We start from the raw sequence: 20,974 nt of genomic DNA, 5'->3' as shown, positions 1-20,974 counted from the left end.
TTTAAGATTAAAACTCTTCCAAAGCATTCACGATTACATGACAAAAATAAATGGACACTGAGCATCAGAAAGATTTATTAGGAGAAATGACCAACATTTTGATCACAGCTGGTTTTAAGGAGGGTCTTAAAGAAACAGAGATGGAGGGATTTGTTTAAAGGCAATTTGTTGGGTGCCAAGTTGAATGAAGGCATGGCCACAAGTGATGATGCGAAGGGAGGTAGAGTTGCACAAGAGCTCTGAATCATCAGAGGTATGGAGTCAGAAGCTCGGCTCAGGGTCAAATTAAATGATTAAATGGTTTTAATGGTTTTGAAGTCTGGTTCAGCCTGTGATGGTGGCTGGGGAGGATATGGAGTTAATGATGGGGTGCAGAGTTTGTGGCAGGAGTCAAGGACTATTGCTTTGGTCTTCCCAATTTGTTACATTAAACTGCATCGGCTTATTGCCTAATATATCTACTGAACTATTTGTAATTTTCTGCTGTTTTCAAAGTTTCTTGGTCCTAAGTGGCTTACCCCTTATTTTCAAATTGTGTCCCCTGGTTCTAGGCTCTCCAGCTGGGGGAACACCTTACCTGCATCTACCCTGTCTATCCCTTTAATTATTTTGTAGGTTTCAATTAGATTACACCTCATTCTTCAAAACTCTAGAGAATACAGGCCTAGCTTCCCCAATGTCTCTTCACAGGACTGTCCCACCATCCTGGGAACAAGTCTGGTGAACCTTCATTGCACTCTCTCTATAGCAATAATATCCTTTAAGTTAAAGGGATGAAAACTGCACACAGTACTCAAGTTGTGATTAACCAAGGTTTATACAATTGAAGCAAAACTTTGCTATTCCTGAACTTAAATCATCTTGTGATAAAGAGTAATGTACCATTTGCCCTCTGAATTGCTTGCTGCACCTGCATGTTAACTTTCAGTAACTTATTGACGAGGACATCCAGGTCCCTTTAAGCATCTACACTTTCTAATCTCTTACCATTTAAGAAATACTCTGCACATCTATTCCTTCTACCAAAGTGGATAACCTCTCAGTTTTCCACACATTATATTCCATTTGCCATATTCTTGCCCGCTCATTAAGTCTGTCAAAATCCTCTTGAAGCAGCTTTGCATCTTCCTCACAACACACAATCCCACCTAGCTTTGTGTCATCCACAAAATTGGAAATATTACATTTGATCCCTACATCCAAATCATTGATATATATTGTGAACAGCTGGGGTCCAAGTACTGATCCTTGCGGTACCCCACTAGTCACAGCCTGTCAACGTGAGAATGACCCGTTTATTCCTACTTTCTGTTTTCTGCCTGTTAGCCAATCCTTTACCCATGCCAGTATTTTGCCTCCTATCCCATGTACTTCAATTTTGCTAACCATCTCCTGTGGGGGGATTTTATCAAAAACCTTCTGAAAGTCCAAGAACACTACATCCACTGATTCTCTTTTATCAATTCTGTTAGTAACATCCTCAAAATCTCCAACAGATTCATCAAACATGATTTCCCATTCATAAATCCATGTTGACTATGTCCAATCATGTCGTTATTCTTTAAGTGTCCATTTATCACATCCTTTATAACAGATTCCAGCATTTTCCCTACTACTGATGTAAGGCTAACAGGTGTGTAGTTCCATGTTTTCTCTCGTCTCTTACTAAATAGTGGGGTGACATTTGCTACCTTCCAATCTGCAGGAAACATTCCGGAATCTATAGAATTTTGAAAGATGATCACCAATGCATCCACTATCTCCATAGCTACCTCTTTCAACACTCTGGTATGTAGAATATCAGGTCCTGGGAACTTATCAACACCAATACAACCTTCTTACTAATACTAATTTCCTTCAATTCCGCATTCTTCCTTGTCGCTTGGATTTCTAATTCTGGGAATTTTCCTGTATCTTCCTCAGTGAACTCAAACACAAAGTAATCATTTAGCTTCTCTGCCATTTCTATTTTCCCCATTATAAATTCTTCTGACTCTACCTGTAATGGATCCACATTTGTCTTAGCCAAACTTTTCCTTTTTACATACTTATAGAAGCTTTTACGGTCTGTTTTTATGTATTTTGCTAGTTTACATTCATTTTCTATTCCCCCTTTCTTGATGAATTTCTTTGTGCTGTATTCAAAAGTGCTCCCAATCCTCAGGTTTACTACTATTTATGGCAACTTTATAGGCCTTTTCTTTTAATCTTACATAATCCTTAACTTCCTTGTTAGGCACGGTTGACTGGCTTTTCTTTTTGCGTTTCTGTGCCTTGAAGGAATGTATAGTTGCTGTAAACTGTGTAATAACTCATTAAAGACAATTCATTGCCCATGTACCATCATATCTTTTAATGTATTTTCCCAATATGCCTCAGTCAATTTGCCCCTCATACCTTCACAATTTCCTTTGTTCAAATTTAACACCTAGCTTCAGAACTACTTCACTTTCAAACAGAATATAAAATTCGATCATGTTATGGTCATTCATCCCTAAAGGTTCTTTTACAACAAGATTATTAATTAACCCTTTCTTGTTACATAATACTAGATCCAAAATAGCCTGTTCTGTAGTTGGTTCCTCAACACACTACTCTAGAAAACCATCCTTAACACACTCAAGAAACTTGGCCTCCACAGCATTGGTGCTCATTATGTTTACCCATTTACCCATTCTGTATGCAGATTGAAGTCATCCATGATTACTGCATTACCCATGTTACATGCTTCTCTAATCTCCTGAGCAATACCGTGACGCGCATGACCACTACTGTTTGGTGGCATACAAACAACTCCTACTAATGTTTGCTGCTCTTTGCTGTTTCTTAGCTCCAACCAAACAGATTGCACATTTTGTCCTTCCGATCTGAGATCCTCTCTTAATAATGTACTGATCCCTTCCCTTATTATCAGTGCAACACCAGCTCCTTTTCCTTTTGCCTGTCCTTCCTAAATGTTGAATATCCTTGAATATTCAGTTCCCAGTCTTGGTCACCCTGTAGCTACGTTTCCGTAATGGCAATTAGACCATACCCATTTACCTCTGTTTGTGCCTTTAAATCATCTACCTTGTTGCAAATGCTGTGTGCGTTCAAGTTGAGTGCCCTTTGTCTTTTTGACATCATTCCTCGTTCTGAGCTTAGTTGATGTTGGCCTTTGTTTTGCCTTCCTTCTAATTTTATTTGCTAGTTTTCTATTTAGTGTTATCAGTTTTACTTCCTTCCAGTTTGAGCTACCCCTCAGGTTCCCATCCCTCTGACAAGCTAAGCTTAGACCATCCCTAACAGCACCAGCAAATCTCCCTGTGAGGATATTAGTCCCGGTCCTGTTAAGGTATAACCCGTCCAACATGTACAGATCCCACCTGCCCCAGAACTGGTCCCAATGCCTCAGAAACCTGATAGCCTCCCTCGTACGCCAATTGTCCAGCCATGTGTTCAATCGTTCAGTCCTCCTATTCATATGCTCACTAGCACGCGGCACTTGGAGTGATCGTATGATTACTACTCTTGAGGTCCTACTTTTTAATTTCCTCCCTAATTTCCTAAAATCTGCTTTCACGACCTCATCCTTCTTCCTGCTTATGTTGTTGGTACCAATGTGGTAGTCCATTCTCCCCCAGAAGGTTATCCTGCAGCCACGCCGTGACATCCTTGAACCTGGTACCAGGGAGGCAATACGCTATCCTGGAGTCATGTTTACTGCTGCAGAAACACCTGCCTGATCCCCTGACTATTGAATCCCCTATCACTGTTGCTCTCCCAGTCTTCTTCTGTCCCTCCCGTGCAATTGAGCCACTTGTGGTGTCATGAACTTGACTCTGGCTGTACTCCCCTGAAGAATCATCGACCTCACCAGTATCCAAAATGGAAAACCAATTAGCAAGCAAGATAGACTCAGGACTCCTGCACTACCTTCATACGGAGAGGCAGTGGCGTAGTAGTATTGTCATTGGACTGGTAATCCAGAGACCCAGGGCAACGCTCTGGGGACTTGGGCTTGAATCCCACCATGGCAGATGCTGGTATTTGAATTCAATAAAATTCTGGAATTAAAAACCCACTGATGACCATGAAGCCATTGCTGATTGCCATAAAAACCCATCTGGTTCACTACTGACCTTTAGGGAAGGAAATCTGCCATCCTTACCTGGTCTGGCCTACATGTGACTCCAGACCCACAGCAATGTGGTTGACTTTTAAATGTCCCCTGAACATGGGCAATAAATGCTGGACTAGTTAGCGATGCCCACATCCCATGAACGGATATATTTTAAAAAAAAAAAACTACCTGCCTCTTCTCTTAGCCTGCCTGCTGGTCACCCATTCCCTCTCTGCCTCTACGCTCCTAACCTCCCCAGACATGCTATCCATGTAGTTCTCTGCCTCACAGATGCACAACAGTGATTCCAGCTCGAGTTCTGAAACCTGGAACTCAAGCTTCTGCTGCCAATGACACTTCCTGCAGATACGTTCATCTAGGACACATGGTGCGTACATGACTACTCACACTCCGCAGGATGTATATGCTACCTGGCTAGCTGACCTGCCGTACCATAACTTTAAAAAGTATTCATGTTAATTGAATACAGGAAGTCCTCACTCAGTCATCCCACAAAATGTCATTTTCATTAACATAGCTCTCCAATTAGACCCCTGCTTTTGCCTTGCATTGCTGCTGTTTCGCATTAATATCACCATATGCCTAGACACCCCTCTGTAACTCCCATGTTAAGCCTGAGAGAGCTGGGTCTTGGGTCTCTGCTAAGGTAATGAGGAGGCAACCTTGGGAAGGAGTTTTGAGCCCCAGACAGATGGTATTGCATCATGTTGTTTTGCTTAACGTTGCGTTTTCCAGAAGCTAATTAGCGATGTTAAGTGAAGTATGTTCTTCCTTTCACAGAAACCTTCTGACTCTTGACAGTTAGCTTAGGGGCCAGATTTGTTTGCTACCAAGGCGGGTAGCTGGAGTCAGGAAAGTCCCAACCTGGCGGATCTGCCTCAGTAGAAAGTTCCCTGTCTCTCCCAATTTTCACTTGGAGTGGAGGAGAGTGCGGTGGGATGGGGGGGAGGGGGGGTGGGCGTTTGGGGTGGGTGGTGGTGGTGGGAGGTGGGCTTTGCGATGTCAACTCTGGAGCATATTGAAGGTGGCTGACTGCCAAGGCGGTCTGGTTAAAAAACCCGCCGTGGTTCTCTGGCACTTGGACCCAGTTGTTTTGTTAAATTTTAGGTCCTCTAGCCCACTTGTCATGTCCTCATGCCAAACCATGCCAACCCACTCATGGCCCTTACACCCTCCATGCCAACTCACCCAGTATCCATCATGGGCAGACCTTAGGAACCATGTCGAGATGAAGTAAAATAAAGGTCTAAATATTTATTACCGCCTTCACTGTATTAAAAATCACTCCTATTCATTAAAAACCCATTCAAAACTTCTAAATCTCCTTAAATGTTTAATCTCTTAAAAAACAAACAATTACCTATTCATAACCCTACATCAAAGACAGCTAATCCTTTAATAAACTCTTTGAGCTGTCAAACTGTGAAATTAGGACACCTTGCTGATATAATTAGAGCTTGTGGAAAACAGCCAAGTATTCATGCTGACATAATGATACCCCTTGGGGATTTGTCAACAAACAGTTATTGTAACTGCAAGAACTGTTTTTTCAACTCTCAGTGACATAGGCAACCTGTTTTTAAAATTTTTTTTCAAAGGTTGGCGATTTAAATAACTTCACATCGTGACCCTTTTACAAACTTTATCCAGCCTTCAAAAGCATTTATGTATACTATAAATACTTGTGATTCCCACACCATGGGTTAAGGCCCTTACTACAGTGAAAATGGGGCCTGTTTGTACTCAGCACTGAATTTGCATTTCCTGATGTGTGATCCATGCACCACCTCCTTTGCCCTATTGGTGAAAATGGGATCTGTTGTAACTGGGGCGGAACTTCCAGATCTTGGTCCCACCTGCCAAATCAGGTCTTAAGTTCTCACATACCTATCCCTAATAATGGTTTCTAACAATTCTCCCTTTACGGACATTAAACTCAGTGTTCTGTAGCTACTTTGGCTCTTCCTCCTTTGAATAATTGTGCAGCATTTGCTATCATCTGATTCCCCAACAGCTTTCTCAGAATATGGTGAGTTTTGAAAAATTCTAATATTCTCTCCTTTCATCATCTAATTTTTTAATAGCCTTGTGAAAACTGGACCTGAATGTTAGTCTAGCTTCCATTAGTTTATCTATTGCAATTTTTCTGCCCTGGATTCACGTCTGTGCACTATTCCCCTTCTGAAGTGCCTTGTAAAGATCTACCACAATGGCTTGAATTTCCCTGTGCCTTATATTTATTATTTTTCTCTCTTCCATTATAAGGACCAAAGCTAAATATTCAAATTGCTGTTCCCTTATATCCTTATTCTCTATTATTGCAATACCTAACTCTGCTCTGCTATGTTCTCTATTTTCAAGGACTTAAAATAGACATTTGCTGTTATTTGTTGACAGGATAACAAGGTTCTTTACATTCTCCTTCTTTACTCTCCATATTATTTCCTTGGTCATCTGTCGCTTTCTACAACCTTCCAGCCTTACCACCGTTCTTAACCTTTAAATATGTCTTCTACGTTTGTTTAAGTTTTGTAAGTCAATCCACACCATCACAGAATTAGCTCTTTTATTTTTCAGGATTTATAAACTGTGCATTATAAATTGTTTTATAATGCACTTAAAATAATTTGAAAGTCATAAGTATTTTAGAGCATAATTATTTTAGGGTGATGTAAACATAGTCAATTAAATTGCCCTGCCCATCATTGGGACCTTCCGGTCCCACAAAGTCAATGGACTTTTGGCTGGCCCACGGCAGGTCTCGCCACAGTGGGGTTGAAAAATCCCAGCCATAATGTGGTGATATTTTAGTGTGACATTTCAAATGCTAAGAGAGTTAGTGAAAGCAAGATTGAGAGCCTAAATAAGTAAAAACTTCTTGGTAGTAGTCAAAAACACTAATAATTTCATTGCCAAATTTAAGCATGTCATTGTAAAATAAGTTTTAAGAAAATATTTTGATATGTTCATGACCTTTTATTTGTAGTTTATATAGAAAATGCAGGAAATACTCAACAGGCTAGGCAGCATTAGCGGCAAGTGAAAGAAAGTTAATGTTTCAGGTCAATGAAGTTGATTCATTTTATTTTACCTATATTAAGCTATGAAAAAGAAATGTCAGATGAGAAAATTTAAAGTGTTTTGAATGATTTGATTAGTTCACCTTTTCGTTCTTCTTTCATTGATTAATAAGCTCTTTTGACTAGTAGGTTTTTAACTGCTTTCCTAAATTACAAATTGTATCGTTGCTAAAATGTGATGGTCACATGACAAGTGTGCACAATTGCACCATTTTTTATAATATCAATACATGTTTAGCTATATTAAGGTGGGAATAATGAGATGCTTTGATAAAGACATTTTCTTTGATCCTTGAGAGTCTTAAGAAAAGTGACAACCAATTAGATCAGCTCCCAGGGTTAAAAGAGTTATATTCTAATATAGCAAATGGCCTAGTTCCAATTTCTATCCTCTGGTTTTATAATAAAACTAAATAATTAAAATGTAACAGAAAGGAAAGAGAGGAAGGTCATGTATCCTGAAGCAAGGCTTCGAGCTATGACATCGTCTCTTCGAGTCCTTTTCTTTCATCACCGCTGTGACAGTTCCAAGATTATTTGTATTATGTTAATAGATTAGTTTTTGCATATTTCTGTTGTGTTAAACTTATGGTATAGTAATGTTTTTTTCCCAAAAATAAAGCTTGGTTGGAAATTTTAAATCAAAACTGACTCAGCTTAGAATTTTCATGACTTTTGAAAGCATTTTTGTGGTTAGTAACTAACTTTTATTTGTAGGTTTTGGATTGAGTTATGATAGTGAAAGAACTAATTTACATTGTGCCTTTCAGTGTCCCAGTGTGCTTTATTGTTAATTAATCGCTTTTGCAGCGTAATGTTATTCAGTAAATTTACAGCCAAATTGTGCACAGCAAAATCATACAAACCACAATTAGATAAATGGCCAGTTAATAGGATGGCCATTGACACAGGCCATAAATACCAGACATAAACCATGCTGCCACAGCCTACTCACCCCTGTGCATGTGCCTACACAAAAATTGCTGTGGGGCAAGCTAAGGCTTGGTTGGCCTGCTGATATAATTAATTAAAATGAGCATAGAACACTGCTGCAATTGTATTAATTACTTTATTGATAAAGTTGTTCCCCTCCAAGCCACACATCATTCTGACTTGAAACTACATCAACATTCCTTCACTTGCTAGGTCAAAATCCTGGAACTCCCTTCCCAAGAGCACTGTGGGAGTACCTACACCATATAGACTGCAGCGGCTTAAGAAGGTGGTGTTGGGAAATTAGGGATGGGTAATAAATGCTGGCCTAGCCAGCGATGCCCAACCCTTATGAAAAAAATTTTTTTAAAGTTCAAATTTCTTTTTTATAAGTTATTGATCTCTATGGGGTTTGTAACAATGGAGAAAACACATTCTGTATGAACATATCTTCACAGTATGGAGAATATATAGAAGCTGATTTTCTTCATGTTTGTGAATATTTTTCCCTGAGCTTTACTGAAAAGTTTCAGATACCTCCTCACTGGTCTGGCAATGATTCAACTCGGGAGAGGCCATAACACCTTCCATAATGCAAAATTCTTCATACAGTGCGTCCATGTCAATCCCTTAAAGATTGCACGCTTGAACACCATCGCAAGATTCTTCAAAAGGACTTAACATTTGCAAATTAGCCCTTGCAATTTCTATTGTGAAAGCTAGTTTTCAGACAACTCATATTTGTGTCTCAAGTACGTCTTGACTCTTTTGTAGAAGGTTTAAAAAGTCTCTTTCACGTTTTCCTGCCAATTTGCCATTCCCTGCAAATCCAAAAAACCTGTCCCAAATCCTTCTCTTCTGGTTCCTATTTGTCACTCGTCAGCTTATACACTGAGAGGATACTGAATGACTTAGCCTCTAAAGCTCCGATATGGCCACTGAAGTTTCAGAGCATTACTGAGAAACGGAAGGTAAAGCTCAGCCACTTTATCTGCAACCCTCGTTCACGAAGCAAGTCCACAGTATTTTGGGGCAACCTTCCTCATCTACACTGTTACAAGCTACCTTCAGGTTTCCAGCATTTCAGTAATCTGACAGTAGCCAGCAACAGAGAAAGCCACCAGGTCACAACTTGCCTCAATAGATTACACTCCTCCACTTCAACAAAGTCACAGTACTCCCTCAATTGCTGTGTTCTGCTTACAGAAATGCTCAAGTGAGCGTATAGCTTGAGAATTATGTTTTCTGCGTTAACATCAAAGTTTCTAACAGACTATTTTGCACAATGCAACAAGGTGATGAGCCAAACCGTTGGCTGCAACTTGCCCTTTTGATCACCTTTCAGATTTTGGTAAGCACTATTGTGCTTTCCGTAATTACTACTTGTGTTGTCAGCTGAACACGCTCCCTAGGCTGAGATCAAAGACACTGTGTTTGAATAACAGTTCTGCTGCGATTGCTTCTGAGGTTTCTTGGTTATTACAATAGAAATACAACTGAAAATGCTGGACCCCCTTCCCAAAATTGAAATATCTCAAAACTAAGGGGAAACACTTTGCTGCACCCTTGTTTGATGTATCAGTTGCCAAAGAGAAAAAAAGGAAATTTGCTTTAATGCAATCTAAGTGTTTCTGTACAGAATATAGCACTAGAACATTCCTGTTTATTTTTTTCACGTTTGTTTTCCAACACATCAGGTCTTTGCTATAGAGGAGTCACTGTAGATTTCTTTATCAAATGTTATGCTGCAGTCAATACTTCTATAAGTTTGCTAGTGCTTCAACAGCAGTCACTATCATTTTGAGGTAATGCAGGCAATGTAAAAAAGAAGTTCAGTGATGATATATCTGTACTTGGAGCATTAAATTTGTGCTTTTCTGACAAAATGTGCTGATTTACATCTCTTTCCTTGGTGGCTGGCATTGAAATCAAATCAGTACAAAGTGCAGATTGCATGATGCTCTTCCTTTCTGCATTTTGCTATGAAATCACATTCTTTTGACCATTATGCATTTTGAATTGGTAAATGGTGGAATGTGACAGGCTATGTGTATGATGAGAACAACGCTAGGATCTTTTATCCTAGGCGCTCGCTGACCTTGAAATTATTTTGAATGATTGATTTTAGGTATTAACCAATAAGACAGTAGGAAAACGCTGAGGATGGTGTCAATAGGATGCAGGGAAGGTCCGATAGGACGTTTTCTCACAGGCACAGTCACTGATCTGGAAATTAGGAGGGGGTGAGCTGACGTTAGCCAAAAGGGTGGTCTTTTGGAGCCACCAATCCTTTAATTGGTTGACTTCGCCATCATTCATTTCTGTTTCATCATTACATTCGTTGGCAAGTGCTTGCGAAATAAGTAGGCCATCCTTTGGCTGGGCTGCACGGTGTTGTGAACGGTGTGAGACAGTGAGCTTTTGAAATATTAAATGGAAAGCCACCCTAACGGTCAGTCTATTGTTGGTTGAAGGATGAATGTTGGCCAAGGTTCTCTGAGAACTCCTGTTTTATTATTGAAATAGGGCTATAGATTTTTTTTTACATTCATCTGAATGAGCAGACAGTACTTGCTTTAACGTCTCATCTAGAAAATGACACCTCCAATAATGTGATGTTCCTTTAGTACTGTACTTAAGTGTCAGCCTAGATAATGTGCTCAAATTCAGGAATGGGCCATGTATACTGAACTTTTTGTTCAGAAGCAAAACCCAAACCACTTAAAACCTAGCTTTGTACAAGATTCGCACAATAGTTCAAAACAGACAGGAACAATTTGGACTGGCAATGATCGTGCATGGGACAGAACTAACAATGTTACTTCTTAGCTTATTAGCATATACCAGAGATTGCATTAGTTCTACTTTCTGAACTGGATGCATGCTGAGGTTCTCTGCCATAATAGCAGCATAACTAGAAGTCTCAACATTATTTAAGAGTCTCAAGGGATGGTTCTCAGTTTATTAAGGCTTTGTGAATGCCTTTATTCTGTCAGAAGATTAAGAGACAGCAGAAGTACCTGAGTTAGATACACATTCCTTTTTTAAAAAAATGTTGGAAAAAGGATTGCTAAAGAGGTACTTTACTTTGCTAATTGTTAATAATTTGCTACATATCTAGGTAGATACCATAGAGAATGGAGGATCCTTATGTCTCGGAAAAGTCAAGCTCCAGGACTTTCTATAATAATTGAGACTGAATTGACACTATGCCTTGTTGCTTTTATTAATTCATTCCTTGCTGGCAAGGACAACATTTATTGCCCTTTTGAGAAGGTGGTGGTGAGCCTTTCTTGAACTGCTGCAATCCATGTGGTGAAGTTATTCCCACAGTTCCATTCGGTAGGGAGTTCCAGGATATTGGCACATTAATGATCAAACAACAATGATATATTTACAATTCAAGATGGCGTGTGACTTAAGGAACTTGGAGGTGTTCCCATGCACCTGCTTCCTTGTTCTTCTGGGTGATAGAGATCATAGGTTTTAAAGAAGAAGCCTTGGTGAGTTTCTGAAGTGTATCATGGAGCTGGAACTACTGCCATAGTACACTGGTGCTGGAGGGATTAAATGTTTAACGTGGTGGATGGGATTCCAGTCAAATGGGTTGCTTTGTCCTAAATGCTTTTGAACTTCTTAAGTATTGTTGGAGCTATTCTCATCCAGGCAAGTGGGGATTATTCCATCACACTCCTGATTTGTGCCTTGTCAGAAGTCAGGGGGTGAGCCACTCACCACAGAATACCTGGCCTCTGACCTGTTGTAGCTACAGTTTTTATGTGACTGGTCCAGTATGTTTTTGGAAATTTGAGGTCCCCTGTATGTTGATGTTGGGGGATTCTACGATCAGATGGGTGGATAACACTGAGGCTTAGACTGAGGGAGGCTTGAAGAAAGGCAGGGAAGAAGCAAGACAATGCCTTTGGCCACACTAAGGCTACGGTGACAACGAACGAATGAATCCAATTAGAAATGGATCTGCTGCTAAATAAACTCGGGCTGATATTAAGATTGATGCTGGTGCTAGCAATGGCTTAGAATTTCCAGCATTGTGTATTAAAAATATTATATGGACATGACTTCTCTAGGAATAAAATAAAAGCATTAGGAGATGCCCTAAGGTAGTTGTATGAATTATAATGGTCTCTCCGTTATCTAGCAACCTGTATTAGTATTCTTGAGAACTCCTTTGCTGTAGCTCCAAACAGAAGATTGTGGTGATTTTTCAGTAACACATATTGATTTCACTCTGAAGTGAAATTTGACTTTGTAGCAGTATCCTTAGAGATAACTGGACTACTTTAAAATGTATATATGCAATCCCTGAGTCAGTAGAAATATTCCTTGGGGCAATAAGAATTGAGGCCCTCTAACTTGCTGAAGAACAGAAGGCCCTTTATGAAATCTTTCAATAACTGGAAGATGATTTTGGACATTGGATTGCCAAAATTCATCTTTGACTTAACCTTGGTTATTAGGGCTATTAAGACCTTAATTAGCTTTTTGCAATTTTTGCAATCATTTAATTTTGCATGACTTGAATTCACATTGTGTGATTATAGTTTAGAATACACTAGTTGACCTATCTGCAGAGATCCTGTATGTTTTAGTACAGCCACTTAGCTGGAGGAATCTTCTGAATTTAGGAAATCTCTTTGAATGAGCTTAGGGAAATTTAGTTTTCTGATGTAAATCATGTTTTCTCAAAGGTTGCATTTCTGGATTCAAAGGATCGTTGGTAAGTATTCAGATCTGCAAAGAAGTATTATGCACTTTTTGGAATCTTCATCATACAGTAGCAAAAATTGCTGGCTATGAAATCATAGTATCATGGGTTTGAGAACTACTTATAGTTTGTACTGAGAGCCTTGGAGGATTGTGCTGCTTTAAAGTTGTTAGACATGAGACATACTGCATCAAGAGTTACAGGAAATGGGTTCACACTTACAATTCTCTTTATAGTAAGCTATACATCCTGCCTGGGTTGCGATGTGGAGGTGGCAAACGATGGTAAGGCAGCTTCCAACAGAGAGAGTTAGTTGGAGGCAAGGCTGCAATGTCTTTCAGATAAATTTTCTAAGAGGCCAGAATTTGAACATTAATTGAGACTTGTTCACACTTTTGGTCAGACAACAATGTGTAGTGTAGTATACATAAAGCAGGAAAGCATAATGTAAGTTGTATACAAACACAAAGCTTGAAAATTTCCACCATAAAGTCTGTAGACTGTGAAATACAATGTGGAAAGTCCTCATAGCAAGAAGGTTGCAGGCAGAAAGCTGGGAAGCACAGTCTAATGGAATGTAGAGGCTCCTTGAGTTCTTGACCACCACCAACACCCCCCCCCCCCCCCCCCCCCCCCCAACAAGCTGAGAGCTACGTAAGAACTAAGACACAGTTAGACTGTTAATCCATTGTAGTCCCAGCAGAGCTGCAGGAATCAGATTATTGCTGGCAGGGGATGGTTGTGGAGATATTAAGGTTAGGGTTTAACGTTAAGAGCTTTGGGGAAATGGGAATTGTTGGTGCTGAGAATTGTGTGGGATTTGATAAGTCATCTTGTTGTCTACAGAAACTACTATTGTTACTAATTTCATCTAATATAAAATGTAGGGTCAGCTTCAAAAAATTGTCCTATGAATGCATTATGCACTTGTGCATGAATATTACCAATAATAATTTGTAATTTATGGTGTTTGCGCAATTCTGCTTGCATGGTTCTCTTATTTGTACTTGTATACTGAGGAATGACTGCATGGTTTTCTTATTTGTACTGGTATACTGAAGAATGATTGCAAAAACTAATCAGTTAAAAAAGAGATGCTGAAGTCTCCCGATATGTCAGGTTTGAATATTGGTGGTGTGAGAGTTCCATAACAAATTTGCATTTCTGAGAAAAGGAACATACAGCATGCATGTGACAACTATATTTGTTGCATAGCAACTTGTAGATGCTGAATCAACAATGAGGAATTCAAATAAGGATGATGAATTTGTTTTTAATCTCATGTGAGGCAATGGCCGCACTAAAATCTTGTGGTTGAGCAGTATATGCTGAATATATGTCTATTTACTGTCATTCAGAATTTAGGAATTAGCTTACATGGTTTTTATAAAGTAAACAGGTTTCATGGTTTCAATTTTTTACACAACTAAATGTTACAATACAAACAAGCAGGGACTAACCTGGTTGTTATTTTTATCCCTTTCCTTTGAAGTTTCCTTGCAGCATGGACCTTTCATGGCTGTTACATGGCTTGGAGGTCTGCTCTTAAAAATTGTCTGGTAAAAGAAAGAACTTGCATTTATATAGTGCTTTCACGACCTCAGGGCTTTACAGCTGATTGATTACTTTTGAGGTGTGATCATTGTTGAAACATAGGGAAACAGGTAGCCAATTTATGCATGGCAAGATCCAACAAAGTGTGATGAGACAAGTGATAATTAAACTGATTTAGTGATGTTAGTTGTTTGAGGGACAAATGTTGGCCAGTATACCAGGACAACTCCCATGCACTTTTTTGAACAGTGCCATTAGTTCCTTTTCTGTCCATCTAAGAGGGAAGAAGGGACCTCAGTTTAATGTTTTATCCAAAAGATAGCATCCCCTGCAGAACAGCACAGGCATATCAGTTCCAAGCCCCATCAGAGTGGTGCCTGGAACCATGATCTTTTGATCCCAAGACGAGAGTGCTACCACTGAATCGTGGCTGACAAATTGTGAGAGTGCCCAACTCGTTGAGTTTCTGTGGACCACTGATTTTCTACAGAAGTATTTAATAAAGCAGCTCCATGTATTATTTATCCATCACACTGCAGTGGAGAAAATACCATTTATTTTACAAAGAACCAATAAAAAACAGATATTGACTCATCAATATATATAAAATACAGAGATAAAAGCAAATAACTGTGTATGCTGGAAATCCAAAACAAAAACAGAAACAGAAGTATCTGGAAAAACTCAGCAGGTCTGGCAGCATCAGTTCTGTTGAAGGGTCATGAGGACTCGAAACGTCAACTGTGCTCTTCTCTGCCGATGCTGCCAGACTTGCTGAGTTTTTCCAGGTATTTCTGTTTGTTTCTGTTTTTGTAATGACTCATTAATACTAGATTGAAGTCTGCAAACTTCTTTCCAAAGTCTTTCACTGAGGTAGTGCACTATGCACCCACTTCCACATCCCAGCCCCAGTCCATAATAACAGTATAACAGCTCATCTCACTGTGAGCGACACCATGCAAGGTGTTCCTCAGTTAAAACCATAGATGTTTACTAAATAGATGACCATTTGATTAAACATGTCTTGTCAATATGCCAGATCTTTGCTAGGCCCAAATCCTGTCCTGATCTCAACCATATTTTCCTCCGCTTTAAATATATACCCACTTATTCTTTAAAAGAGGCATTGGTGTCTGCCTCAGCTGTACCATGTGTCAAAGTATTCCATGTTCCAATAATTCTCTCCTTACAGAAATTTCTCCTACTTCCTCACTCGGTGATAATTGTAAATTGATGATCTCTCATTAATGACTCTGTAATCATAGAGAACAATCTTTCTTTCTTTGTTTTATCGAAGTCCTTTATAGTTGTAATAACCTTGATTAAATCTCCTCTGCTCCAGTGAAAATTAGCACAATATATGAAGTCTTTCCTGATAACCACAGTTTCTTCTTCCAGTTATCATCTTGGCGAATAACTTTAATGTCCTTCTGTAATGGAATAACCCAAACTGTACACAGTAGTCTAACTATGGCTTGACCATTAATAAAAACAAAAAAACTGCGGATGCTGGAAATCCAAAACAAAAACAGAATTACCTGGAAAAACTCAGCAGGTCTGGCAGCATTGGCGGAGAAGAAAAGAGTTGACGTTTCGAAACGTCAACTCTTTTCTTCTCCGCCGATGCTGCCAGACCTGCTGAGTTTTTCCAGGTAATTCTGTTTTTGTTATGGCTTGACCATTTCCTTGTACAAATTTTCTTATCTCTTTCCTCTTGTGCTCTATGTCTGTATTTATAAAACCATAAATTGGTATTGGTTTCTTTTGTCTTTACCTATCTGCTATTTCAAGGAATTATGTTTATGAACACCTAGGTCTGTCTGTTCATTCGTAGCCTTCAATGTCTTTTAGGTGTATATTCCTTGTTTTTCCTCCCAGAATGTATTAACACTCTCACTGCTTGGCATTAAATTGCAGCTGCCACCCATTTACCCATTCCATTAATTTATCCATATCCTCCTGAAGTTATTTTTGTAGTCCATCTCTGTGCCAAACCCCCTAATTTTATGTCCATTGCTAATTTCATTATGTATTGTGCTATCTACATCCAAGTCCAAGTCATATACATCATTTTCAGCTGTGAACAGTACCCTTGACCTTAATTCTATTTTTTGTCTTTCAAACAACTTTCTTTTCCTTTGGCCACATTTCCTAGGGGCTGGGATGTGGAAGTGGGTGCACCCTGCGCTACCACAGCGAAAGACTTTGGAAAGAAGTTTGCAAGACCTCAGTCCTGTAAAATAAATAGCATTTTGTCCACTGCAGTTTGGTAGATAAGTAACAAACTCAGCTGCTTAATTAAATATTTCTGTAGAAAAGCTCATTTTAAATTCTCAGTTTAAACAAAATACTGGCATTTTATTTGCCTCCTGTGTCTCCATCTCGAGGAAAAAAACACACATTTGATCATTAGTCAAAAAGATTTCTTAAATTCATCTTCCAGCTTGTTTTCAAATCATTTGGAAAAACAAGCAAACATAAATGCTGTTACAAGGACACTTCTTTTTTGTGAAAAAAATTATTTTCAAATTCTTCGTTTAAATAAAGATGCTACAATCACACATAACCACATCCTTTCGTTCTGAGCCAGGATATCTCTCATGAAATTAATCAGTTAATAGCGTAAAATTCTAAAATCCTGTTTTGCACTTGCTCAGATTACAACATACTAACAAATGAATTAGTTGCAGGAGTTGACCACTCGGCCCCTTGAGTCTGCTCCACCATTCAATAAGCTCACAGGTGATATGATTGTAACCTCAACCTGCCTACCCCCAATAACCTTTCAGTCCCTTGTTAATCAAGAATCTATCTAGCTCTGCCTTAAAAATATTCAAAGAATCTGCTTCCACCACCTTTTGAGGAGGAGAGTTCCAAAGACTCACAGCCCTCAGAGAAAAAATTTCTCCTCACCTCTGTCTTAAATGAGCACCCCCCTTGTTTTAAGCAGTGACCCTTAGTTCTAGATTCTCCTACAAGAGGAAACACCCTCTCCCCGTCCACCCTGTCAAGACCCCTCAGGATCTTAAAAATTTCAATTAAGTCCCCTCTTATTCTTCTAAATTCCAGTGGATTAAAGCCTAACCTGTCCAACCTTTCCTCATATGACAACCCACCCATTACTGACATTACTCTTGTAAACCTTCTCTGAACTGCTTCTGACGCATTTATATCTTTCTTTAAATAAGGAGACCAGCACTGTACACAATAATCCAGATGTGGTCTCACCAATGCCATGTATAATTGAAGCATAGCCTTCCCACTTTTGCAATCAATTCCCCTCACATTAAGTGATAATACTCTATTAGCTTTCCTAATTACCTGCTGTACCTGCATACTAACCTTTTGTGATTCATGCACTAGGACACCCAGATCCCTCTGAATCTGAGAGCTTCTCAATCTCTCATCATTTAGATAAAAAGCTTTTTTATTCTTCCTGCCAAAGTGAATGATTTCACTTTGCCCACATTATACTCCATTAGCCAGATATTTGACCACTCACTTAACCTATCTATGTCACTTTGTAGCCTCCTTACATCCTTTTCATAATTTACTTTCCTACCAATCTTTGTGTCGTCAGCAAATTTAGCAACCATTCCTTCACTCCCTTCATCCAAGTCATTTATATAAACTTAAAAAAAAATTAAGACCCCAGCATTGATCCCTGTGGCACACCACTCATCACATCTGCCAACCAGAAAAAGACTCATTTATGCAAACTCTCTGCTTCTTCTTAGTTAGCCAATCTTCTATCCATGCCAATATGTTACCCCCACACCAAGAGCTTTTATTTTCTGCAATAACCTTTGATGTGGCACTTTATCAAATGCCTTCTGGAAATCTAAGTACAGTACATCCAGTGGTTCCCCTTTATCCACAGCACATGTGACTTCTTCAAGGAACTCCAATAAATAGGTTAAACGTGATTTTCCTTTTACAAAACCATGTTGACTCTGCCTGATTGCTTTGAATTTTTCTAAGTGCCCTGCTATAACATCTTTAATAATAGCTTCTAACATTTTCCCTATGACAGATATTTGGCTAACTGGCCTATAGTTTCCTGCTTTTTGTCTCCCTCCCTTTTTGAATAAAGGAGTTAAATTTGCTATTTTTCAATCCAATGGAACCTTCCCCGAATCTAGGGAACTTTGGAAAATTAAAACCAGTGTATCAACTGTCTCATTCACCACTTCTTTCAAGAGCTTAGGATGAAGTCCATATGGACCTGGAGATTTGTCAGCCCATAGCCCCAACAATTTGCTCAATACCACTTGTCTGGCGATCGTAATTATCCTGAGTTCCTCCCTCCTGATTTACAGCTATTTCCGGGATGTTACTTATGTCCTCTATTGTGAAGACCGAAGCAAAATACCTGTTTAATTCTTCCACCTTCTCCCTACTTTCCATTATCAATTCCCCAGACGCACTCTCCATAGGACCAATGCTCACTTTGTTAACTTTTCTTATTTAAATATCCATAGAAACTCTTACTACGGTCTTTATATTGCTAGCTAGCTTTCTCTCATACTCTAATTTTTCGCTCCTTATTAATCTTTTTGTCTTTCTTTGCTCTTTATATTCTTTCCAATCTTCTGACCTGCCATCCGTCTTTGTGTAATTATGTGCTTTTTCTTTAAGTTTGATACTGTCTTTAACTTTTTTAGTTAACCACGGATGATGGGCCCTCCCCTTGAGATTTTTCTTTCCCATTGGAATGTATATATTCCATGTATTCTGAAATATCCCTTTAAATGTCTGCCACTTCTATTGACATTATCCCTTAACCTGATATGCCAGTTCACTTTAGCTAGCTCTGCTTTCATGCCCTCATAATTGCCCTTAATTAAGTTTAAAGTAGTAGAATACTAGAATACTAAAGCATTCATTGCACCCTCAAAATGAATGTAAAGTTCCATCATATTATGATCGCTGCTACCTAGGGGTGCCTTCATTGTGAGCTTATCAATTAATCCTATCTCGCTGCTCAATACCAGGTCTAGTATAGCCTGCTCTCTGGTTGGCTCCAGAACGTGCTGTTCTAAGAAACTATCCCGAAAACATTCAATGAACTCCTCATCTATGTTGCCTTTGCCCATCTGATATTTCCAGTCTATATGTAGATTAAAATCCCCCATGATTATTACTGTGCATTTCTGGCAAGCTCCGACTATCTCTTCTTTTATACTCTGTCCTACTGTGTAGTTAAAATTAGGGGGCCTGTACACAACTCCCACAGGTGACTTCTTTATCATTCCTCATCTCAACCCAAGCCGCTTTGACATCCTGGTTTCCTGAACTTAGGTCATCCCTCTGTAATGTGCTAATACCATCATTAATTAACAGGGCCACCCCTCCACCTTTTCCTAACTTTCTGTCCTTTCTAAATGTCACATACCTTTCAATAGTTATGTCCCAATCTATGTCACTCTGTAGCCATGTCTCTGTAATGGCTATCAGATCAAACTGATTTATTTCTATTTGCGCTATCAGTTTATCTGTTTTGTTTTGAATGCTACATGCGTTTAGATACAGAGCCTTTAGTTTTGTCCTTTTAGTATTTTTGTGGTGTCTAGCCTTATCTGCTGATTTACTCTTAGATTTGTATTCTTTGTCCTTTCCTGTCACAGTCTGTTTATCATTTCCCATATTAATACCTGTCTCCCTTGCCTTGACTCTACTCTTTGATTTACCACATCTTTCCAAATTTGATCCCTTGCCTCCACTGTTTAGTTTAAAACCCTCTCTACTTCCTAGTTAGGCAGCTCACAAGGACACCAGCCCCAGCATGGTTCAGATGTAGACTGTCTCAATGGTACAGATCCCACTCTCCCCAAAACTGGTGCTGGTGGCCCACAAATGGGAACCCACTTCTCCCACACCAGTCTTTGAACCACGCATTAATTTCTCTAATCTTATTTGACCTACTCCAATTTGCACATGGCTCAGGTATTAATCCAAAAATGATCACCTTTGAGGTTCTGCTTCTTAATTTGCTGCTTAGCTTGTCATACTGACTGCAGAGCCTCCTTCCTCATCCTGCCTATGTCATTGGTACCTACATGGACCGCGCCTACTGGATCCTCCCCCTCCCGCTGCAAGTTCCTCTCTGGCCCTGAACAGGTGTCCTGAACTTGGCATCGGGTTGGCAACAAAGCCTCCTGGACTCTTGCTCTTTGCGACAGAGAACAGCGTGAATCGCCCTCACTATACTGTATTCTACTACCACTACATTTCTTTTTGCTCTCCCCACTTGGATGGCTTCCTGTACCAAGGTGCCACGGTCAGTTTGCTCATCCACCCTGCAGCCCCCATTCTCTTCCAAACAAACTGAGAGAACCTCAGACCTATTAGATAATTGCAGAGGCTCACACTCCAGCACCCCTGCCCTCTGGGTTCCCTTATCTGCCTCACTCGCAGTCACACCCTTCTGTCCCAGACCACCGACCAAATCAGAAGACCCTATCCTAAGTTATGTGACTGCCTCTTAGTATAAAGAATCCAGGTAACTTTCCCCCTTCCTGATGTGTTGCAGAGTCTGCAGCTCAGCCTCCAGCTTAA

At 39.5% G+C, this 20,974-nt stretch overlaps 1 protein-coding gene and 1 long non-coding RNA gene across 9 annotated transcripts in view; one reads left to right on the top strand and one right to left on the bottom strand.

Moving 5' to 3' along the window:
• Window positions 1–20,974, top strand: part of fam49bb (family with sequence similarity 49 member Bb) — a 227,028-nt gene that overhangs the window by 3,137 nt on the left and 202,917 nt on the right. The window lies entirely within an intron of this gene.
• Window positions 1–20,974, bottom strand: part of LOC121279255 — a 31,316-nt gene that overhangs the window by 2,125 nt on the left and 8,217 nt on the right. The window contains exon 3 of the long non-coding RNA XR_005943345.1: window positions 14,323–14,418. This is a non-coding gene — a long non-coding RNA (uncharacterized LOC121279255). The remainder of the gene's footprint in view (window positions 1–14,322; window positions 14,419–20,974) is intronic.

The sequence above is a fragment of the Carcharodon carcharias genome, chromosome 6 (assembly GCF_017639515.1).
Source record: "Carcharodon carcharias isolate sCarCar2 chromosome 6, sCarCar2.pri, whole genome shotgun sequence".
NCBI lineage: Eukaryota > Metazoa > Chordata > Chondrichthyes > Lamniformes > Lamnidae > Carcharodon > Carcharodon carcharias.
Note: the sequence above shows the minus strand (reverse complement) of the source record. Positions and strands in the feature narration are given on the sequence as shown.